We start from the raw sequence: 20,251 nt of genomic DNA, 5'->3' as shown, positions 1-20,251 counted from the left end.
GCGTGGGTAGTGTGAACAGCTGCGGAACGAGAGGTCCTTGGTTCAAATCTGCCCTCCACTGAAAATTTTGCTTTCTTTATTTTCGCAAAGTTATGATCTGTCAGTTCGTTCATTGACGGCTCTGTTCACTGTAATAAGTTTAGTGTCTGTGTTTTGCGACCGCACCACAAAACCGTGTGATTAGTTGACGAAAGGACGTGCCCCTCCAATGGGAACCAAAAACATTTGATCGCAAGGTCATAGGTCAACCGATTCCTCCACAGGAAAACACGTCTGATATTTTGTATACGACACTGGTGACGGCATATGCGTCACATGACAGGAATATGTTGCCGCCCCACCTAACTTGTACACTTGGCGAATGGGTAAAAAGATTCTTCTACCTTGCCCGATTTAGGTTTTCTTGTAGATGTGATAATCACTCCCAAAAAAAGTGATGAAAACATAAGAGTTTTTCACATAAACTGAAAATAAAAAGTTAAAATTCTCAGTCAAGGGAAGATTTGAACTAAGGACCTCTCGTTCCGCAGCTGTTCACGCTAACCATGGGACCACAGAACTCCGCACCTCATATTGCCCTTAATATTGCCTATCTTACGCATGGACGACCCAGTTTGTATATTTTGCTTATTTTTTCATAGTTACACACAACTTCTTCCTGTTTTCTCGATCGATCTGTGTTCAGTTTTTCAAGGCCTATCCACTGTGCCAACTTATAACTAAATCTGAGGGGGGTGCGATGGGGATGTTCCCTTGTAAGTATAAACAAGGCCCCGGGAGTAGACGACATTCCACTAGAACTACTGATTGCCTCGGGAGAGCCAGCCATGACCAAACTCTTCCATCTGGTGGGCAAGATGTGTGAGACAGGCGAAATACCCTCAAACTTCAAGAAGAAAATTCCAATTCTAAAGAAAGCATGTGCTGACAAGTGTAAAAATTACCGAACTATCAGTTTAATGTCACAGCTGCAAAATACTAACGCGAATTCTTTACAGACGAATGGAAAAACTGGTAGAAGTCGACCTCGGGGAAAATCAGTTTGCATTCCGTAGAAATGTTGGAACACGTGAGGCAATACCGAACGTACGGCTTGTCTTAGAAGATAGGTTAACGAACGGCAAGCGTACGTTTCTAGCATTTGTAGACTTAGAGAAATCTGTTCACAATGTTCACTGGAATACTCTCTTTCAAATTCTGAAGGTCGTAGGGGTCAAATACAGAGAGAGAAAGGCTGTCTACAATTTATACAGAAACCAAATCGCTGTTATAAGAGTCGCGGGGCACGAAAGGGCAGCAATGGTTGAGAAGGGAGTCAGACAGCGTTGTAGCCTATCCCCGATATTATTCAATCCCTATATTGAGCAAGCGGTAAAACAAAAGAAAAATTCGGAGTAGGTATTAAAATCCATGGAGAAGAAATAAAAACTTAGAGGTTTGCCCATGACGTAATTCTGTCAGACACAGCAAAGGGCTTGGAAGAACAGTTGAACAAAATGGACAATGTCTTGAAAGGAGGATAAAAAAAATGGTTCAAATGGCTCGGAGCACTATGGGACTTAACTTCTGAGGTCATCAGTCCCCTAGAACTTCGAACTACTTGAACCTAACCAACCTAAGGACATCACACACATACATGGCCGAGGCAGGATTCGAACCTGCGACCGTAGCGGTCGCGCGGTTCCAGACTGTAGCGCCTAGAACCGCTCGGCCACTACGGCCAGCGAAAGGAGGATATAAGATGAACATCAACAAAAGCAAAACGAGAATAATGGAATGTAGTCGAATTAAGTCGGGTGATGCTCACGTAATTAGATAAGGAAATGAGACACTTAAAGTAGTAAAGGAGTTTTGCTATTTGGGGAGCAAAATAACTGATGATGTTCGAAGTAGAGACGACATAAAATGTAGACTGGTAATGGCAAGGAAAGCGTTCCTGAAGAACAGAAATTTGCTAACACCGAATATAGATTTAAGTGTCAGGAAGACTTTTCTGAAAGTATCTGTATGGAGTGTAGCCATGTATGGAAGTGAAAGATGGACGATCAATAGTTTAGACAAGAAGCGACAAGAAGTTTTCAAAATGTGGTGCTACAGAAGAATGCTGAAGATTAGATGGGTAGATCACGTAACTAATGGGGAAGTACTGAACAGAATTGGGGAGAAGGGGAATTTGTGGCGCAACTTGACTAGAGCAAGAGATCGGTTGGTAGGACATGTTCTGAGGCATCAAGGGATCACCAGTTTAGTATTGGAGAGAAACACGGAGGGTGAAAATCGTAGAGAGGGATCAAGGCATGAATACACTAAACAGATTCAGAAGGATGTAGGTTGTAGTAGTTATTCGGAGATGAAGAAGTCTGCACAGGATAGAGTAGCATGGAGAGCTACATGAAACCAGTCTCTGGACTGAAGAACACAACAACAACAACCCTTATTTTTGTTGCGGATTCGGATTCTTCTGGAAAAAGTACGTAACTTTTGTGTGTTTAGCAAGTTTTTCGTTGGCGCTGTAATCGACAAATATCAAAACTGATTAATAAAAGTTGAAAAATGATAATATCTCAAGAAATATGCATCAGATTAGGCGGTTACGAAGGCAGTTACTCTAAAATTTTTAATAACAAACCGGTATTTTATACCATAAAACTTGATTCTCCAGAACATAATACATTTATTTGTCCACATTATTGGTGTAATTTTTTTCCTCCACTCACCAATAATGCATATTATGCCGATTCAGTTGGCAACAATTGGTAAAACTGATTCATCAGAGGAAAATAAATGTGAAACAAAATCGTCATAGGCCAGTAGTAGTTGTATCCACTAGCATAAGTCAGGCGGTTTCGAAAGTCGTTCTGTGTAGTTCTTCATCCAACGACGAGTGAAGTGGATGGAATCTGTGTTCATACAGTCAGTGCAAAAAAATGGCTCTGAGCACTATGGGACTCAACATCTTAGGTCATAAGTCCCCTAGAACTTAGAACTACTTAAACCTAACTAACTTAAGAACATCACACACACCCATGCCCGAGGTAGGATTCGAACCTGCGACCGTAGCAGACCCGCGGTTCCGGATTGCAGCGCCAGAACCGCTAGACCACCGCGGCCAGCCCAGTCAGCGCAGAACACTTCTTTTTGAAATTTCTGAATCTCGTGTGATATGCTGAGAACTAATGTATTTGTACTATAAAAACCCCTATCTCACTAAAATATTTTACAATAACTGCCTTTATAACCTCCTGGGATCCTAATTTGATCTGTATTTGATGAGATATTATCATTCTTCGATTGTTTCCATCCCATTCTGATTTTTGACGATTACAGGGCCATCTACGACGCAGAGACAAAAAAATGTTAAGTACAAAGGTGTTGCGTATTTTTTCCGGAGAATTCGAATTAGAAATCACACTTGACCCCCTCTCGTCCTCTGGAGCTGGGATAGGGGTGCAGTAGGTGTGATTGGATGTCCCATTTAGGCACGAAGAACCTTTTTTTAATCAGATTTGTAGTTTTCCAGATACAGTTTTAATCGCCTAATCCTATAGTAGCTAAAAATGTCTTGAATGGCTCTTGCCACGTGCAACGGTTAATTCTTCGTTTGTTTTGGTATTACTGCACTATATTGACGTTAGGTCATTTTCAAGTAGCTAGACTAAGATCTGCGATGGCAGATGTTGCCAGTTCTTACGTAAACTACTCGTTTTCGAGGTTGATCCTCCTCAAAATTCAAATGGCTCTGAGCCCTACGGGACTTAACATCTGAGGTCATCAGTCCCCTAGAACTTAGAACTACTTAAACCTAACTAAGGACACCACACACATCCATGCTCGAGGCAGGATTCGAACCTGCGACCGTAGCGGTCGCGCGGTTACAGACTGACACTAGCTGCAATGTCTCTAGATGACGATTGAGCAGTAACAGACATTGACCACCGATTGGAACGAAAATGGTTCCCAATTTGAATTGTGCACTCTTCAGCCTGTTTGCTAACTGGCATTCACGCTCCCGCGCTGCAGGTCACGTCAGTCTCTGGTACTCTGAAGTGACGCAGTGAAATCCAGCAGGCAGTCGGCTATACGCGGAGGGCCGTCCGTCCTCTGGCTTGCCACCCACGTACATTGTTTACATATTTATTTTATTTATTTATTTCTCAAGTAAAGATGTCCTGCCTGTTGTTATATATAGCAGGTTGTACATTGCGTGTCTTTACATGTTATATCATATGAATTCAGTTTTATTACTAGTACATTTTGTTGTTGAAAATTTTACAAAAGGATAAAATGAAAAAAAAGTAATAAGTAGAAATGTATATACACAGTTTTGGTTAAACTTGTTGCTAGCTTAGGCAATGATGATAAATACACTCCTGGAAATGGAAAAAAGAACACATTGACACCGGTGTGTCAGACCCACCATACTTGCTCCGGACACTGCGAGAGGGCTGTACAAGCAATGATCGCACGCACGGCACAGTGGACACACCAGGAACCGCGGTGTTGGCCGTCGAATGGCGCTAGCTGCGCAGCATTTGTGCACCGCCGCCGTCAGTGTCAGCCAGTTTGCCGTGGCATACGGAGCTCCATCGCAGTCTTTAACACTGGTAGCATGCCGCGACAGCGTGGACGTGAACCGTATGTGCAGTTGACGGACTTTGAGCGAGGGCGAATAGTGGGCATGCGGGAGGCCGGGTGGACGTAACGCCGAATTGCTCAACACGTGGGGCGTGAGGTCTCTACAGTACATCGATGTTGTCGCCAGTGGTCGGCGGAAGGTGCACGTGCCCGTCGACCTGGGACCGGACCGCAGCGACGCACGGATGCACGCCAAGACCGTAGGATCCTACGCAGTGCCGTAGGGGACCGCACCGCCACTTCCCAGCAAATTAGGGACACTGTTGCTCCTGGGGTATCGGCGAGGACCATTCGCAACCGTCTCCATGAAGCTGGGCTACGGTCCCACACACCGTTAGGCCGTCTTCCGCTCACGCCCCAACATCGTGCAGCCCGCCTCCAGTGGTGTCGCGACAGGCGTGAATGGAGGGACGAATGGAGACGTGTCGTCCTCAGCGATGAGAGTCGCTTCTGCCTTGGTGCCAATGATGGTCGTATGCGTGTTTGGCGCCGTGCAGGTGAGCGCCACAATCAGGACTGCATACGACCGAGGCACACAGGGCCAACACCCGGCATCATGGTGTGGGGAGCGATCTCCTACACTGGCCGTACGCCACTGGTGATCGTCGAGGGGACACTGAATAGTGCACGGTACATCCAAACCGTCATCGAACCCGTCGTTCTACCATTCCTAGACGGGCAAGGGAACTTGCTGTTCCAACAGGACAATGCACGTCCGCATGTATCCCGTGCCACCCAACGTGCTCTAAAAGGTGTAAGTCAACTACCCTGGCCAGCAAGATCTCCGGATCTGTCCCCCATTGAGCATGTTTGGGACTGGATGAAGCGTCGTCTCACGCGGTCTGCACGTCCAGCACGAACGCTGGTCCATCTGAGGCGCCAGGTGGAAATGGCATGGCAAGCCGTTCCACAGGACTACATCCAGCATCTCTACGATCGTCTCCATGGGAGAATAGCAGCCTGCATTGCTGCGAAAGGTGGATATACACTGTACTAGTGGCGACATTGTGCATGCTCTGTTGCCTGTGTCTATGTGCCTGCGGTTCTGTCAGTGTGATCATGTGATGTATCTGACCCCAGGAATGTGTCAATAAAGTTTCCCCTTCCTGGGACTATGAATTCACGGTGTTCTTATTTCAATTTCCAGGAGTGTAATATGCATAATAGTTTGTTGTTGTATTTTAAATTGAAATTAAAAGTGTATTTGATGAAAGAAACAAGAGATAGTAATGTGTTTAGATATGCTATAGCTGATGTAGCGACATGATATGGCGAGGCTGCAGTGTGAAGTGAGGTGAACAGCTGGCGCATCAGTCCGCCATTCACGAGCCGGCCTGAAAGAGGTGGTGGCGGCGGCGGCGGCGGCGGTGGTGCTTCTCGTGCCGGTCGTCCCATTGAGGAGGCGGAGGCGGCGTCGCGGCGCACTGCCAGGGCACTCCCTCACCGCCCACGCCACGACAAGCAGATGGCTGCGGGACGCTTTAAGAGGACTCATATATATGAATCCGCGGCCACCGATCGTGTCGCAAGCGCTCGCCGTACGACGACCTCGCACCCTATGGTGTTCGGCGGAAGCCTCCGAGAGCCGCCTCACACGCGCTCGCGTTCCTCGTGGCCTGAGTAAGGGCAACTTGTTGGGGAGACGGCGCAGTAATAGCGAGTATATCGTGCGTGGGAAGCCGACCAAACAAAGAGGCGGTGACAGTTTGAAACCCGTGCTGGGCCGAGAACACGGCACTCACCCTCCGCGGAGCTTTTTCTGCCATTTCAGCCTATACGGCAAATACGTTTCAATTACCGTTTCGGAAAAACTGAAGCTATGTAGTAAATTTATTGTTTGTTTGCAGGAAAATACCTGCAGTTGCGGTACACACTAAGGCGGTAGAGGTGCCAAAGCAAAACGCCACAGCCCAGGTGTTCCGCAGCTGCAGATATTTGCCTGCAAACAAACAGTAAATTAATTCGGTAGCTTCATTTTTTTCCGAGAAAGTAATTAAAAATTTAAGATTACCCCTCATGTGCGCTGCTAACGGACCATCTGCAACGTCTGTCTCGCACTACGAGCTCCATATAAGTTCCCTTTCTAGACCAACATCTCTGCAATTGAGGATGGAGTGGATGCATGTTGCAAACGTTGCCTCTCACGAGCTCCGATTACCTCCTGGCTTGTTGGCCTTATTCAGCTGAATCCACATTACACCATTTAGCGCGTTCCGTTATGAAACCCCTAGCGTGGGGGGTAGTTGCTATTCTTTAACGCCATTGCTCATTGCTAGTCGGAGGCCAACTCTGACATTAACTTTAGCTCGAGGTATGTTACACACGATATACGAGATCCACTTGTCTATGTATTGTGTCAATTGTTTCACGGCTCAGCACTGCTTGTCCATCGCATATGCTAGATATGGCATGCATCTCCTCTCGGAAATGATCACATTGTTGTTTTTCAACTTTTGCGCATCACTGTACAAATGCCACTCACTGAAAGCGTACTTTGTATGACCAGCTACTGCACAAGGCAGAATGGTTCAAATGGCTCTGAGCACTATGGGACTTAACATCTATGGTCATCAGTCCCCTAGAACTTAGAACCACCCAAACCCAACTAACCTAAGGACAGCACACAACACCCAGCCATCACGAGGCAGAGAAAATCCCTGACCCCGCCGGGAATCGAACCCGGGAACCCGGGCGTGGGAAGCGAGAACGCTACCGCACGACCACGAGATGCGGGCAACCCAAGGCAGAATGTTTCGTGCGACATACGCTGATGCCGCCTGTGTCCGTCTACCTCCAGCGGACTGTCCTTTATATTTAACGGTTGCGACTGCGTCCAGTGATGTTCCATGTCACTCCGTAGCACGACAACGGCGCGTATTTCTACGTTTTTGCATGCATTACCTCCTAACTGATTATGTCGAGGCTCAGCTGATAGTATTTGCACTTAATGTTAATCATCTTAAGGCATTTACTCATTTTGAACAGTTTCATGATTATGTTTCACAAATGTGTCATCCGCGAACTCTTTACAGTTTTGTGAAATGATCACAGTTTCCGCTTTCCACTCTAATCATTACTTTTTTTCAGTATTGGCCAATTTTAGCAATTTGCTGTTTTGAAGCGCTAGCTGTACTGCTTGCGTAGGAGTCAGTGTAATATCCAGCCACTGGCACATGACGAGCGAACGTAAAACTTACGACAAGTAGTCTAGCGTGCTTGTCGTAGATTTTAAGTTTTGCCGCCGTTTGTTGACGGCTGGGTACATCGTTGACCTGTACTCGTGCACATGAGCTACCCCTAGAAAATCACCCTAATTGGCCGACAGTGGCAGTAAGTGATGATTACAGTCGAAAGCAGAACATGTTCTCTTTTCATAAATTTTGTGCCGTTGTAGCGGCCGGAAGGAAAGTGACACTACAGTTTTCAAAGGACCAGGAGCAATGCTAACAACATCCTCTCAGCTTTGGACTTGTATTCGGCAAGAAAGCACCCAACCCGTTTTAGATGTCCATTGGTTTTCTTGAAGCACATCAAAGGAATGCCGGGTAGTTGTAGAGATCATTTACCCCCTCCGTCTGAATCAGTGGTCCGCCCGCCACGAAAAGCTCGTGGATAAGGCGTCTATTTCCAGGTTTCCTTTTGCAATTTCTCAACTCTACACGTGCTGCGGTTACCAAGGGAGCATCACTTCCGTCTGCAGCTACTTGGCAGGAGTACTGATGGGATATTCCTAGGAAATCTTCTCCTGGAGTGCAGTTATCGGAGAAAGGTAACGAATTGTGCGGGCGCCGACGCAGCCCCACTCGCGGCCAGACTCCAGACGAGCGCAGAGGGCGGCCGCGCCGGCTGGAGCGGAGCTCGGCGCGCTGCCAGCCGGATTCTTCCTCTAATTCTGTCGCCGCTCGCCGGCCGCCGGCCGCAGGTGTCCCGCGGACCGCTCCGCAACTGCGAGCGTTCGCCCTGCGCGCGGAACCGCCAGCAAGCAGGCCACAGGCTGGGCTCTCGCATTACACCGCCAGAAAGGGCGCCACGGTCGTTTAGTTTGGCGGGGGAAAGAGATAAGGAGTACCACAGTACTCGGTGTCGTGTCACGAGGTACTTCCAGGGCCAAATACACTCCTGGAAATGGAAAAAAGAACACATTGACACCGGTGTGTCAGACCCACCATACTTGCTCCGGACACTGCGAGAGGGCTGTACAAGCAATGATCACACGCACGGCACACCGGACACACCAGGAACCGCGGTGTTGGCCGTCGAATGGCGCTAGCTGCGCAGCATTTGTGCACCGCCGCCGTCAGTGTCAGCCAGTTTGCCGTGGCATACGGAGCTCCATCGCAGTCTTTAACACTGGTAGCATGCCGCGACAGCGTGGACGTGAACCGTATGTGCAGTCGAAGGACTTTGAGCAAGGGCGTATAGTGGGCATGCGGGAGGCCGGGTGGACGTACCGCCGAATTGCTCAACACGTGGGGCGTGAGGTCTCCACAGTACATCGATGTTGTCGGCAGTGGTCGGCGGAAGGTGACCGTGCCAGTCGACCTGGGACCGGACCGCAGCGACGCACGGATGCACGCCAAGACCGTAGGATCCTACGCAGTGCCGTAGGGGACCGCACCGCCACTTCCCAGCAAATTAGGGACACTGTTGCTCCTGGGGTATTGGCGAGGACCATTCGCAACCGTCTCCATGAAGCTGGGCTACGGTCCCGCACACCGTTAGGCCGTCTTCCGCTCACGCCCCAACATCGTGCAGCCCGCCTCCAGTGGTGTCGCGACAGGCGTGAATGGAGGGACGAATGGAGACGTGTCGTCTTCAGCGATGAGAGTCGCTTCTGCCTTGGTGACAATGATGGTCGTATGCGTGTTTGGCGCCGTGCAGGTGAGCGCCACAATCAGGACTGCATACGACCGAGGCACACAGGGCCAACACCCGGCATCATGGTGTGGGGAGCGATCTCCTACACTGGCCGTACACCACTGGTGATCGTCGAGGGGACACTGAATAGTGCACGGTACATCCAAACCGTCATCGAACCCATCGTTCTACCATTCCTAGACCGGCAAGGGAACTTGCTGTTCCAACAGGACAATGCACGTCCGCATGTATCCAGTGCCACCCAACGTGTGGCTTCTGCCTTGGTGCCAATGATGGTCGTATGCGTGTTTGGCGCCGTGCAGGTGAGCGCCACAATCGGGACTGCATACGACCGAGGCACACAGGGCCAACACCCGGCATCATGGTGTGGGGAGCGATCTCCTACACTGGCCGTACACCACTGGTGATCGTCGAGGGGACACTGAATAGTGCACGGTACATCCAAACCGTCATCGAACCCATCGTTCTACCATTCCTACACCGGCAAGGGAACTTTCCGTTCCAACATGACAATGCACGTCCTCATGTATCCCGTGCCACCCAACGTGCTCTAGAAGGTGTAAGTCAACTACCCTGGCCAGAAAGATCTCCGGATCTGTCCCCCATTGAGCATGTTTGGGACTGGATGAAGCGTCGTCTCACGCGGTCTGCACGTCCAGCACGAACGCTGGTCCAACTGAGGCGCCAGGTGGAAATGGCATGGCAAGCCGTTCCACAGGACTACATCCAGCATCTCTACGATCGTCTCCATGGGAGAATAGCAGCCTGCATTGCTGCGAAAGGTGGATATACACTGTACTAGTGCCGACATTGTGCATGCTCTGTTGCCTGTGTCTATGTGCCTGTGGTTCTGTCAGTGTGATCATGTGATGTATCTGACCCCAGGAATGTGTCGATAAAGTTTCCCCTTCCTGGGACAATGAATTCACGGTGTTCTTATTTCAATTTCCAGGAGTGTAAGATTGTGCTCCGACGAACTGTAGCTCCCAATCTTTTGAAAGTAAGTTCACTGTGGTCTCCGGACATTATCCCGTCAGTCAGCATCAGATAAACGATATTCTAGAAATTACGGAACAACTCTCTCTCTCCCCCCCCCCCCCCGCCCCCTTCAAACACGCACACATACACGTGTACCCTAATATTCAATCGATAAGACGTAGTTCTGCTGAGACTCGAATCTAAAGATTTTAATTTAATTCAATCGCAATTTTCCCAGTCGCTAGGAAGTTGAATGTATGTTCATACAGTTTCAAACGTAGTGTGCCATAGGACCAAAGCTGCACCAGAAAGCTTTCAGAGGTGGCAGCATGGACAAAGCAAGAGAAAAATGTCAAGTAAACATGTGTTCTAAAACACGTATCTTAGACCTACGAGCACTTCTTCATCTTAGATACCGTGAAACAAATCTCTTCTACTGAAAGCTCTTTGCTTTCCGTATTTTCAGAGATGGTAATATGGACCAAAGCAAGAAAAAAGAGTCCAATAAACAAGGACTTTAAAGTGAATACCTTAAGAGCTGTGAGCTCCTGTTCAGTAGATGAGATGTTTCACAGTAGCAAGTGCTCATAACTCTTAAGGAATGCGTTTTAGAGCCAATGTTTACTAGATATTTTTCTTGTTTTTGTCCATACTACCACCTCTGAAAGTTTGTAGATGGTTTACCCTGTTTGTTATATGCGACGTGACTTTTTGTTCGCCCTCTTTGTTGTATGGGACACGACTTTCTGATCAGCCTGTATATGGACGCACCATTTGTTACACGAAGCTTCTTAGCTGTAACGGATATTTGTTGTCCACGGAGCACTAGGCATTGCAGTAAACTGGTTGTCGCACGTCGTAGCAGATGGCAGCGAGCCGGAAATCACGTGACTGGCGTCGTCCTCCGCGCCATAAACACTGACGGGTGGCTCAATTCGCTGTGGACCACAGAAGTGCAGTCTCAACCTTCCATGGATAAAGCGGAGGCCAAACATTGTAACTACGTACTTTCTATTGTAAGTGCCAATGGAGTTCCACGGTTATGCAGAGGTGTATCTATATAACGTCTTCCCCTATGTTGGCGCGACAGATGATATCTGGGATTTGGTAAGGCTTAGATTGGCCGCCGCACATGTCGGACAATATCTGTGTAAGGAACATGGTCTACTGTCTCTGGTCCATGGTGGGCAACACACGTGCCAAGAAAGTCGGAAATTTAATTTCATCTCGTACAATAGTCCCTTTCCACCCATTACACGATAACTTCCTTGTTGGGACGATATAGTTCTTCTATGTGTTCTGTTATCTGGTACACCAAGTACTTGTTGGTATTACTGACTGCATGATTACGTTTGAAAAGCAACACTAACCGCGATTCTATCAGAGTAACGGTTGTGTCTTCATGAAGCCGTCGCAAGTACGAGAAAAGGATCAGTTTCGCGAGGCGAGAATTGGGAATACTCCCCAAAGTTGTCAAGAGCATTATGGATAAATTTTTTTCCCTCGCCACTTAGGAAACAGTGTGGCTGCCTTATGGTCGTTTAAGTACAAGATAAAAAAGTCTCAGCTGAACTTCACCGCTTCTGATGGAAACATGTAAAACAATATTTTAATTTAACTCTGCCGGAGCTTTCTGTGGGGGTGCAAGAGAAAAGCAGGAGAAATACCACGTGGAATTAAATAACTCCTTACTGGTGTTATGAGAGTAACGATATAAAATGATACGCAACGCATTTAGACGGGCGCTATAAGGTGGATATTGGATATTACCTTCCATCGAAACATTAGTCGTGAAACGTCTGGGTTTCCGGGGTAGTACTAAAGTACTGCGATTAGATTTTGTGGTGTCACCGCCAGACACCACACTTGCTAGGTGGTAGCCTTTAAATCGGCCGCGGTCCGTTAGTATACGTCGGACCCGCGTGTCGCCGCTATCAGTGATTGCAGACCGAGCGCCGCCACACGGCAGGTCTAGAGACACTTCCTAGCACTCGCCCCAGTTGTACAACCGACTTTGCTAGCGATGGTTCACTGACAAAATACGCTCTCATTTTCCGAGACGACGTTGTAATAAAAGTAGTTCCTCTCTATGGAGGACATATAATGACACCGAACTCGACCCCCCCCCCCCTGCCCCACCCCCCAGGAGAGCCTTCAGCTACGTCATTTGCTACGACCTAGCAAGGCGCCATTACCAGTTACTATTGATGCCGTAAAACATGTACCGTCAAGAGCGATGTTCACCATTTATGGATTAAAGTTAAGTATTCCACAGCTACGTCCTTTTTTGCTAGTCTAATTTCCTTGACCTGTTCCAGACCTCACGCCAGCCTGCGTGAGCTAAAACGCGTGCCTTTCGGCTTCCTCTCATATCGGGTTGGCTCTCTTACCAATCCACAACAGATTTACTCAGCAGATTGTATGTTGTCAAAATAGCTGTATTTGGCTCTATTCAGCGCAGTATTTGTGTGGTTCTGGGTGAGTAGGTAAACAAACATGGTAAACACGGGTGGCGACTCAGGTAACATAAGGGGGGACGTCTATGGTTCAAATGGCTCTGAGCACTATGGGACTTAACATCTGTGATCATCAGTCCCCCAGAACTTAGAACTACTTAAACCCAACTAACCTAAGGACATCACACACATCCATGCCTGAGGCAGGATTCGAACCTGCGACCGTAGCGGTCACGCGGTTCCAGACTGAAGCGCCTAGAACCGCACGGCCACACCGGCCGGCGGGGACGTCTATTTATGTCGCATCCAACTCACGTATCATCAGCAGATAAAGCGACGGAAGTTTAGTGATTAAGGTTCCATCGGCGTCGAAGACATTGAGACGATTTGGGATTTGACAGAGGTGGGAAAGGAAACCAGCCTTGTCCTTGTTGGAGAAACCATTTACAAATGGTTTAAACAAAGTGCAGAGCAAAAATATAGTGATAAATGGACGATGATCTCGGTTACGTTCCATGAGCCAACAGACATCACACGTGCTCACTCCAAGAGATATTGTAGACGACTTGGAACTGAATTGTGAACACAGGCTCAAATTTTTTACAGTGTCTGGATTCTATACATATACCTACTGGTTCAGTAACTAAAGACTCGTTGGCCTCATTAGGGAGTACGTCGATTACGCCCAGTATGAACGGCCGGCGCGCCGTCCACTGTGTGTCACTGGAGGTGACGTCACGCGCCCCGTCAGGGTGAGGAAGGGCGGCCGACCGCGGCTATTCCTGGCGAACGCCGCGCCGCATCTGGCCGGCCTTTAGCCCAGGTGCCGCCCGTTCTCAGGCGTGTTTACTCACTGGCGCAGACACAGTCGGCAAGTAGTTTCACGCTACTACCGGCTCTGACCGTGCGGCCGTTGTTTTCAGTTCATAAAATGTAGCATCGCATTCAACTTTACGCCACGCTGAGGTCACGCTTTGTCAAAAGATCTTCGCGTATAAGATACGGAGGGGTGTTCAATGAGTAAACACTTTTTTTCTCAGCCAATTCTGGGGTCGAAAAACTTGTAATTTTTTTTACGCCGTACTTAAACATTTCCGCGTAATCAGATACACATTCCAGTAATCCTCCGGAAGATGGCAGCGTCTTCAAAATGGCGTTTGCAACTGACGTACGTTCCGAGCAGAGAGCAGCCATTTAATTTCTTTCGGCAGAAAACCAGACCGTCGCAAATATTTACAGCCGTTTACAGAAACACTACCGACACCGGCCAGTTGATGAATGAACGGCAACTTACTGGGCAGCTTCCATGGTAGCAGAGCGAGCTATAGAGGACAAAAGTGTGAGGGAAGACAAGCCGGAATACATCCATCAAATAATTGACGACGTATGTTTGCAAGTGCTACTCTGAGATGAAAAGGTTGCCAAAGGAGGGGAATTCGTGGTGGGCCGTATCAAACCAGTCAGGAGAGAGATGACTTAAGAAACGTTGCTTGGCGAAGCGTTTATCATCAACAGCACAAGGAGAAGGAACTCTGTCTGGCCCAGAGAGAAAGAACATACATACAGAAGCTGTGGCACGTAATTTAGCGCTTCGTGCGGTGCCACGCCGTACTACACTCCTGGAAATGGAAAAAAGAACACATTGACACCGGTGTGTCAGACCCACCATACTTGCTCCGGACACTGCGAGAGGGCTGTACAAGCAATGATCACACGCACGGCACAGCGGACACACCAAGAACCGCGGTGTTGGCCGTCGAATGGCGCTAGCTGCGCAGCATTTGTGCACCGCCGCAGTCAATGTCAGCCAGTTTGCCGTGGCATACGGAGCTCCATCGCAGTCTTTAACACTGGTAGCATGCCGCGACAGCGTGGACGTGAACCGTATGTGCAGTTGACGGACTTTGAGCGAGGGCGTATAGTGGGCATGCGGGAGGCCGGGTGGACGTACCGCCGAATTGCTCAGCACGTGGGGCGTGAGGTCTCCACAGTACATCGATGTTGTCGCCAGTGGTCGGCGGAAGGTGCACGTGCCCGTCGACCTGGGACCGGACCGCAGCGACGCACGGATGCACGCTAAGACCGTAGGATCCTACGCAGTGCCGTAGGGGACCGCACCGCCACTTCCCAGCAAATTAGGGACACTGTTGCTCCTGGGGTATCGGCGAGGACCATTCGCAACCGTCTCCATGAAGCTGGGCTACGGTCCCGCACACCGTTAGGCCGTCTTCCGCTCACGCCCCAACATCGTGCAGCCCGCCTCCAGTGGTGTCGCGACAGGCGTGAATGGAGGGACGAATGGAGACGTGTCGTCTTCAGCGATGAGAGTCGCTTCTGCCTTGGTGCCAATGATGGTCGTATGCGTGTTTGGCGCCGTGCTGGTGAGCGCCACAATCAGGACGCATACGACCGAGGCACACAGGGCCAACACCCGGCATCATGGTGTGGGGAGCGATCTCCTACACTGGCCGTACACCACTGGTGATCGTCGAGGGGACACTGAATAGTGCACGGTACATCCAAACCGTCATCGAACCCATCGTTCTACCATTCCTAGACCGGCAAGGGAACTTGCTGTTCCAACAGGACAATGCACGTCCGCATGTATCCCGTGCCACCCAACGTGCTCTAGAAGGTGTAAGTCAACTACCCTGGCCAGCAAGATCTCCGGATCTGTCCCCCATTGAGCATGTTTGGGACTGGATGAAGCGTCGTCTCACGCGGTCTGCACGTCCAGCACGAACGCTGGTCCAACTGAGGCGCCAGGTGGAAATGGCATGGCAAGCCGTTCCACAGGACTACATCCAGCATCTCTACGATCGTCTCCATGGGAGAATAGCAGCCTGCATTGCTGCGAAATGTGGATATACACTGTACTAGTGCCGACATTGTGCATGCTCTGTTGCCTGTGTCTATGTGCCTGTGGTTCTGTCAGTGTGATCATGTGATGTATCTGACCCCAGGAATGTGTCAATAAAGTTTCCCCTTCCTGGGTCAATGAATTCACGGTGTTCTTATTTCAATTTCCAGGAGTGTAGTAGCGTATGTGCGTAACGCCGCCTTCAGCATTCCTCGATTCCTCCTTATCCGCCAGCTATCTTCCTCTGTAGTCAATCTCCGGCCGCCGTCGCAAAGACACTGCCGTGACGGCTGCAGATGAGTGCTGTGGCAGGACTAATACTTCGGGAGTGTTGGTGGCTCGCTAGGCGCTGAGCAGCGTTGCGTCTGGTCGCGGGCGAGTCGCCGGACAGAGACGGCTGCAGCAGCGGCGGTGGCCCTTTGTGTGGACTGCCCGCCAGCCCGGCCGCCGCCTTGTTTCGCGGCGCGCTAATGCGCCGTTCATCAGCTGCTGGCGGCGGCCCAGCGCTATTGTCCCGCGGCCGGCTCTCCGTCCACCTGCTGCTCCTAGCCGCACGCTTTTAATTCATTACGTCACACCTGGCTATCACCGCCTCACACCTGCTTCCCAAAAGCGAGCCACACGAGACTGGCATTACAACTGTTTTTATTTTGCTGCCATTTTCGACTGGATTTTAGCTTCTTAGCAAACAGAACTTAACACGTAGCTCTAGCGATATTCTCTCTCTCTCTCGCACGAACACACACACACACACACACACACACACACACATACACAGAGAGAGAGAGAGAGATAGAGAGAGAGAGAGAGAGAAACAGTGAGGCGAGGCACTGCGTAACGCTTTCAACGGTATGGGTATCGGTCTCTTCGTTTACTGTCGCAGTGTGGTATCATTTAACGTTTGGTTATTTTTATGATCTGCTAATTGGTACACAGCTGCGATATAAAGTTACATGTTTTCATCCTATTGTGAAACTGTTATGTCTTAAAAAGTTATTTCAGTTTATAAATTACACTACTGGCCATTAAAATTGTTACACCACGAAGATGACGTGCTACGGACGCGAAATTTAACAGACAGAAAGAAGATGCTGTGATATGCAAATGATTAGCTTTACACAGGATTCACACAAGGTCGGTGCCGGTGGCGACACCAACAACGTGCTAAGTTGATGAAAGTTTCCAACAGATTTCTCATACACAAACAGCAGTTGACCGGCGTTGCCTAGTGAAACGTTGTGATGCCTCGTGTAAGGAGGAGAAATGCGTACCATCACGTTTCCGACTTTGATAAAGGTCGGGTTGTAGCCTATCGTGATTGCGGTTTATCGTATCGCGACATTGCTGCTCGCGTTGGTCGAGATCCAATGACTGTTAGCAGAATATGGAATCGGTGGGTTCAGCAGGGTAATACGGAACGCCGTGCTGGATCCCAACGGCCTCGTGCATGGACTAACAGCTCGGAGACCATGGCTGCGGTTACCCCTGACGCTACATCACAGACAGGAGCGCCTGCGATGGTGTACTCAACGACGAACCTGGGTACACGAATGGCAAAACGTCATTTTTTCGGATGAATCCAGGTTCTGTTTACAGCATCATGATGGTCGCATCCGTGTTTGGCGACATCGCGGTGAATGCACATTGGGAGGGTGTATTCGTCATTGCGATACTGGCGTATCACCTGGCGTGATGGTATGGGGTGCGACTGGTTACACGTCTCGGTCACCTCTTGTTCGCATTGACGGCACTTTCAACAGTGGACGTTACATTTCAGATGTGTTACGACCCGTGGCTCTACCCTTCATTCGATCCCTGCGAAACCCTACATTTCAGCAGGATAATGCAGGAGCGCACGTTGCAAGTCTTGTACGGGGCTTTCTGGATGCAGAAAATACTCGACTGCTGCCCTGGCCAGCACATTCTCCAGATCTCTCACCAATTGGAAACATATGGTCAATGGTGGCGGAGCAACTGGCTCGTCAGAATACGCCAGTCACTACTCTTGAATAACTGTGGCATCGTGTTTTAGCTGCATGGGCAGCTGTACGTGTAAACGCCATCCAAACTCTGTTTGACTCAATGCCCAGGCGTATAAAAGTCGTTATTACAGCCAGAGGTGGTTGTTCTGCGTACTGATTTCTCAGGATGTGTGCACCCAAATTGAGTGAAAATGTAATCAGATGGCAGTTCTAGTATAATATATTTGTCCAATGAATACCCGTTTATGATCTGCATTTCTTCTTGGAGTAGCAATTTTCATGGCCAGTAGTGTAGTTGTCAGCGTGTGTAGTACTGGAATGTATTGATTTGTTTCCTTGTTTTGTAGCACTTGATAATGAGACAACGCAGCCCCTAAATTCGTTGTAGTAAATACACTCCTGGAAATTGAAATAAGAACACCGTGAATTCATTGTCCCAGGAAGGGGAAACTTTATTGACACATTCCTGGGGTCAGATACATCACATGATCACACTGACAGAACCACAGGCACATAGACACAGGTAACAGAGCATGCACAATGTCGGCACTAGTACAGTGTATATCCACCTTTCGCAGCAATGCAGGCTGCTATTCTCCCATGGAGACGATCGTAGAGATGCTGGATGTAGTCCTGTGGAACGGCTTGCCATGCCATTTCCACCTGGCGCCTCAGTTGGACCAGCGTTCGTGCTGGACGTGCAGACCGCGTGAGACGACGCTTCATCCAGTCCCAAACATGCTCAATGGGGGACAGATCCGGAGATCTTGCTGGCCAGGGTAGTTGACTTACACCTTCTAGAGCACGTTGGGTGGCACGGGATACATGCGGACGTGCATTGTCCTGTTGGAACAGCAAGTTCCCTTGCCGGTCTAGGAATGGTAGAATGATGGGTTCGATGACGGTTTGGATGTACCGTGCACTATTCAGTGTCCCCTCGACGATCACCAGTGGTGTACGGCCAGTGTAGGAGATCGCTCCCCACACCATGATGCCGGGTGTTGGCCCTGTGTGCCTCGGTCGTATGCAGTCCTGATTGTGGCGCTCACCTGCACGGCGCCAAACACGCATACGACCATCATTGGCACCAAGGCGGAAGCGACTCTCATCGCTGAAGACGACATGTCTCCATTCGTCCCTCCATTCACGCCTGTCGCGACACCACTGGAGGCGGGCTGCACGATGTTGGGGCGTGACCGGAAGACGGCCTAACGGTGTGCGGGACCGTAGCCCAGCTTCATGGAGACGGTTGCGAATGGTCCTCGCCGATACCCCAGGAGCAACAGTGTCCCTAATTTGCTGGGAAGTGGCGGTGCGGTCCCCTACGGCACTGCGTAGGATCCTACGGTCTTAGCGTGCATCCGTGCATCGCTGCGGTCCGGTCCCAGGTCGACGGGCACGGGCACCTTCCGCCGACCACTGGCGACAAAATCGATGTACTGTGGAGACCTCACGCCCCACGTGTTGAGCAATTCGGCGGTACGTCCACCCGGCCTCCCGCATGCCCACTATACGCCCTCGCTCAAAGTCCGTCAACTGCACATACGGTTCACGTCCACGCTGTCGCGGCATGCTACCAGTGTTAAAGACTGCGATGGAGCTCCGTATGCCACGGCAAACTGGCTGACACTGACGGCGGCGGTGCACAAATGCTGCGCAGCTAGCGCCATTCGACGGCCAACACCGCGGTTCCTGGTGTGTCCGCTGTGCCGTGCGTGTGATCATTGCTTGTACAGCCCTCTCGCAGTGTCCGGAGCAAGTATGGTGGGTCTGACACACCGGTGTCAATGTGTTCTTTTTTCCATTTCCAGGAGTGTACATCACACGCCTGACAACTGGTGCGCAACATCCTCAGTACACGCAGTACTCCCCCTACCCCCGCCCCCGCAGACTGCCCGCGGACAGGCGGTGTCGCAACGGGGCGAGGTAGCGAGTTGCGCGCGCACCTCCGCCGCTGCGTCGCCACGTGCGGACGCGTGCAGGGGGCGGGCCAGCCGTGTTGACGCGCGCCGAAGGAAGCGTCCGTCGGCGGGCGACGGCCGCGGACAATGGCCGCCTTCTGGCGACGCCAGCGCGGAAGTTTGGACACGCGGTCGCCACATGGCCGCGCGCCACGCACACGTGTAAACGCTGCTCTGCGCCCTCCTCTCTCTCGCCTCTCCCTTTTTTACCGTTCTCAGCTTGCGCGCGTGAACCAACACGTAAGCAAACAACGAGCGATATAGGTTTTTCGTTGCCGTATGAAGCCTTTAAATACCCGACGGACCATTCGTCTTAAGACACTTGATTCTTAAGGGCCACACACACACGGGCGACCGACCACTTCGTAGATCGCACGTGTGTGGGCAAATCGCAGCGATCCATCTCTGATCGCAGGGAGTCCCCACGCAGTCTGACGGGCCGCGTGCGATTTGTTCTTGCAACGTGGCTGCCTGGCTGATTACAGGCGATGTGTGGCAATA

General features: G+C 50.1%; 1 protein-coding gene across 3 annotated transcripts in view; it reads right to left on the bottom strand.

Annotated features, from left to right (window-relative positions):
• LOC126189044 (fibroblast growth factor receptor 3-like) overlaps window positions 1-20,251 on the bottom strand; it is a 472,954-nt gene that overhangs the window by 65,803 nt on the left and 386,900 nt on the right. The window lies entirely within an intron of this gene.

This window comes from Schistocerca cancellata, chromosome 5 (genome assembly GCF_023864275.1).
Source record: "Schistocerca cancellata isolate TAMUIC-IGC-003103 chromosome 5, iqSchCanc2.1, whole genome shotgun sequence".
NCBI lineage: Eukaryota > Metazoa > Arthropoda > Insecta > Orthoptera > Acrididae > Schistocerca > Schistocerca cancellata.
This window is presented reverse-complemented; position numbering and strand designations above follow the sequence as displayed.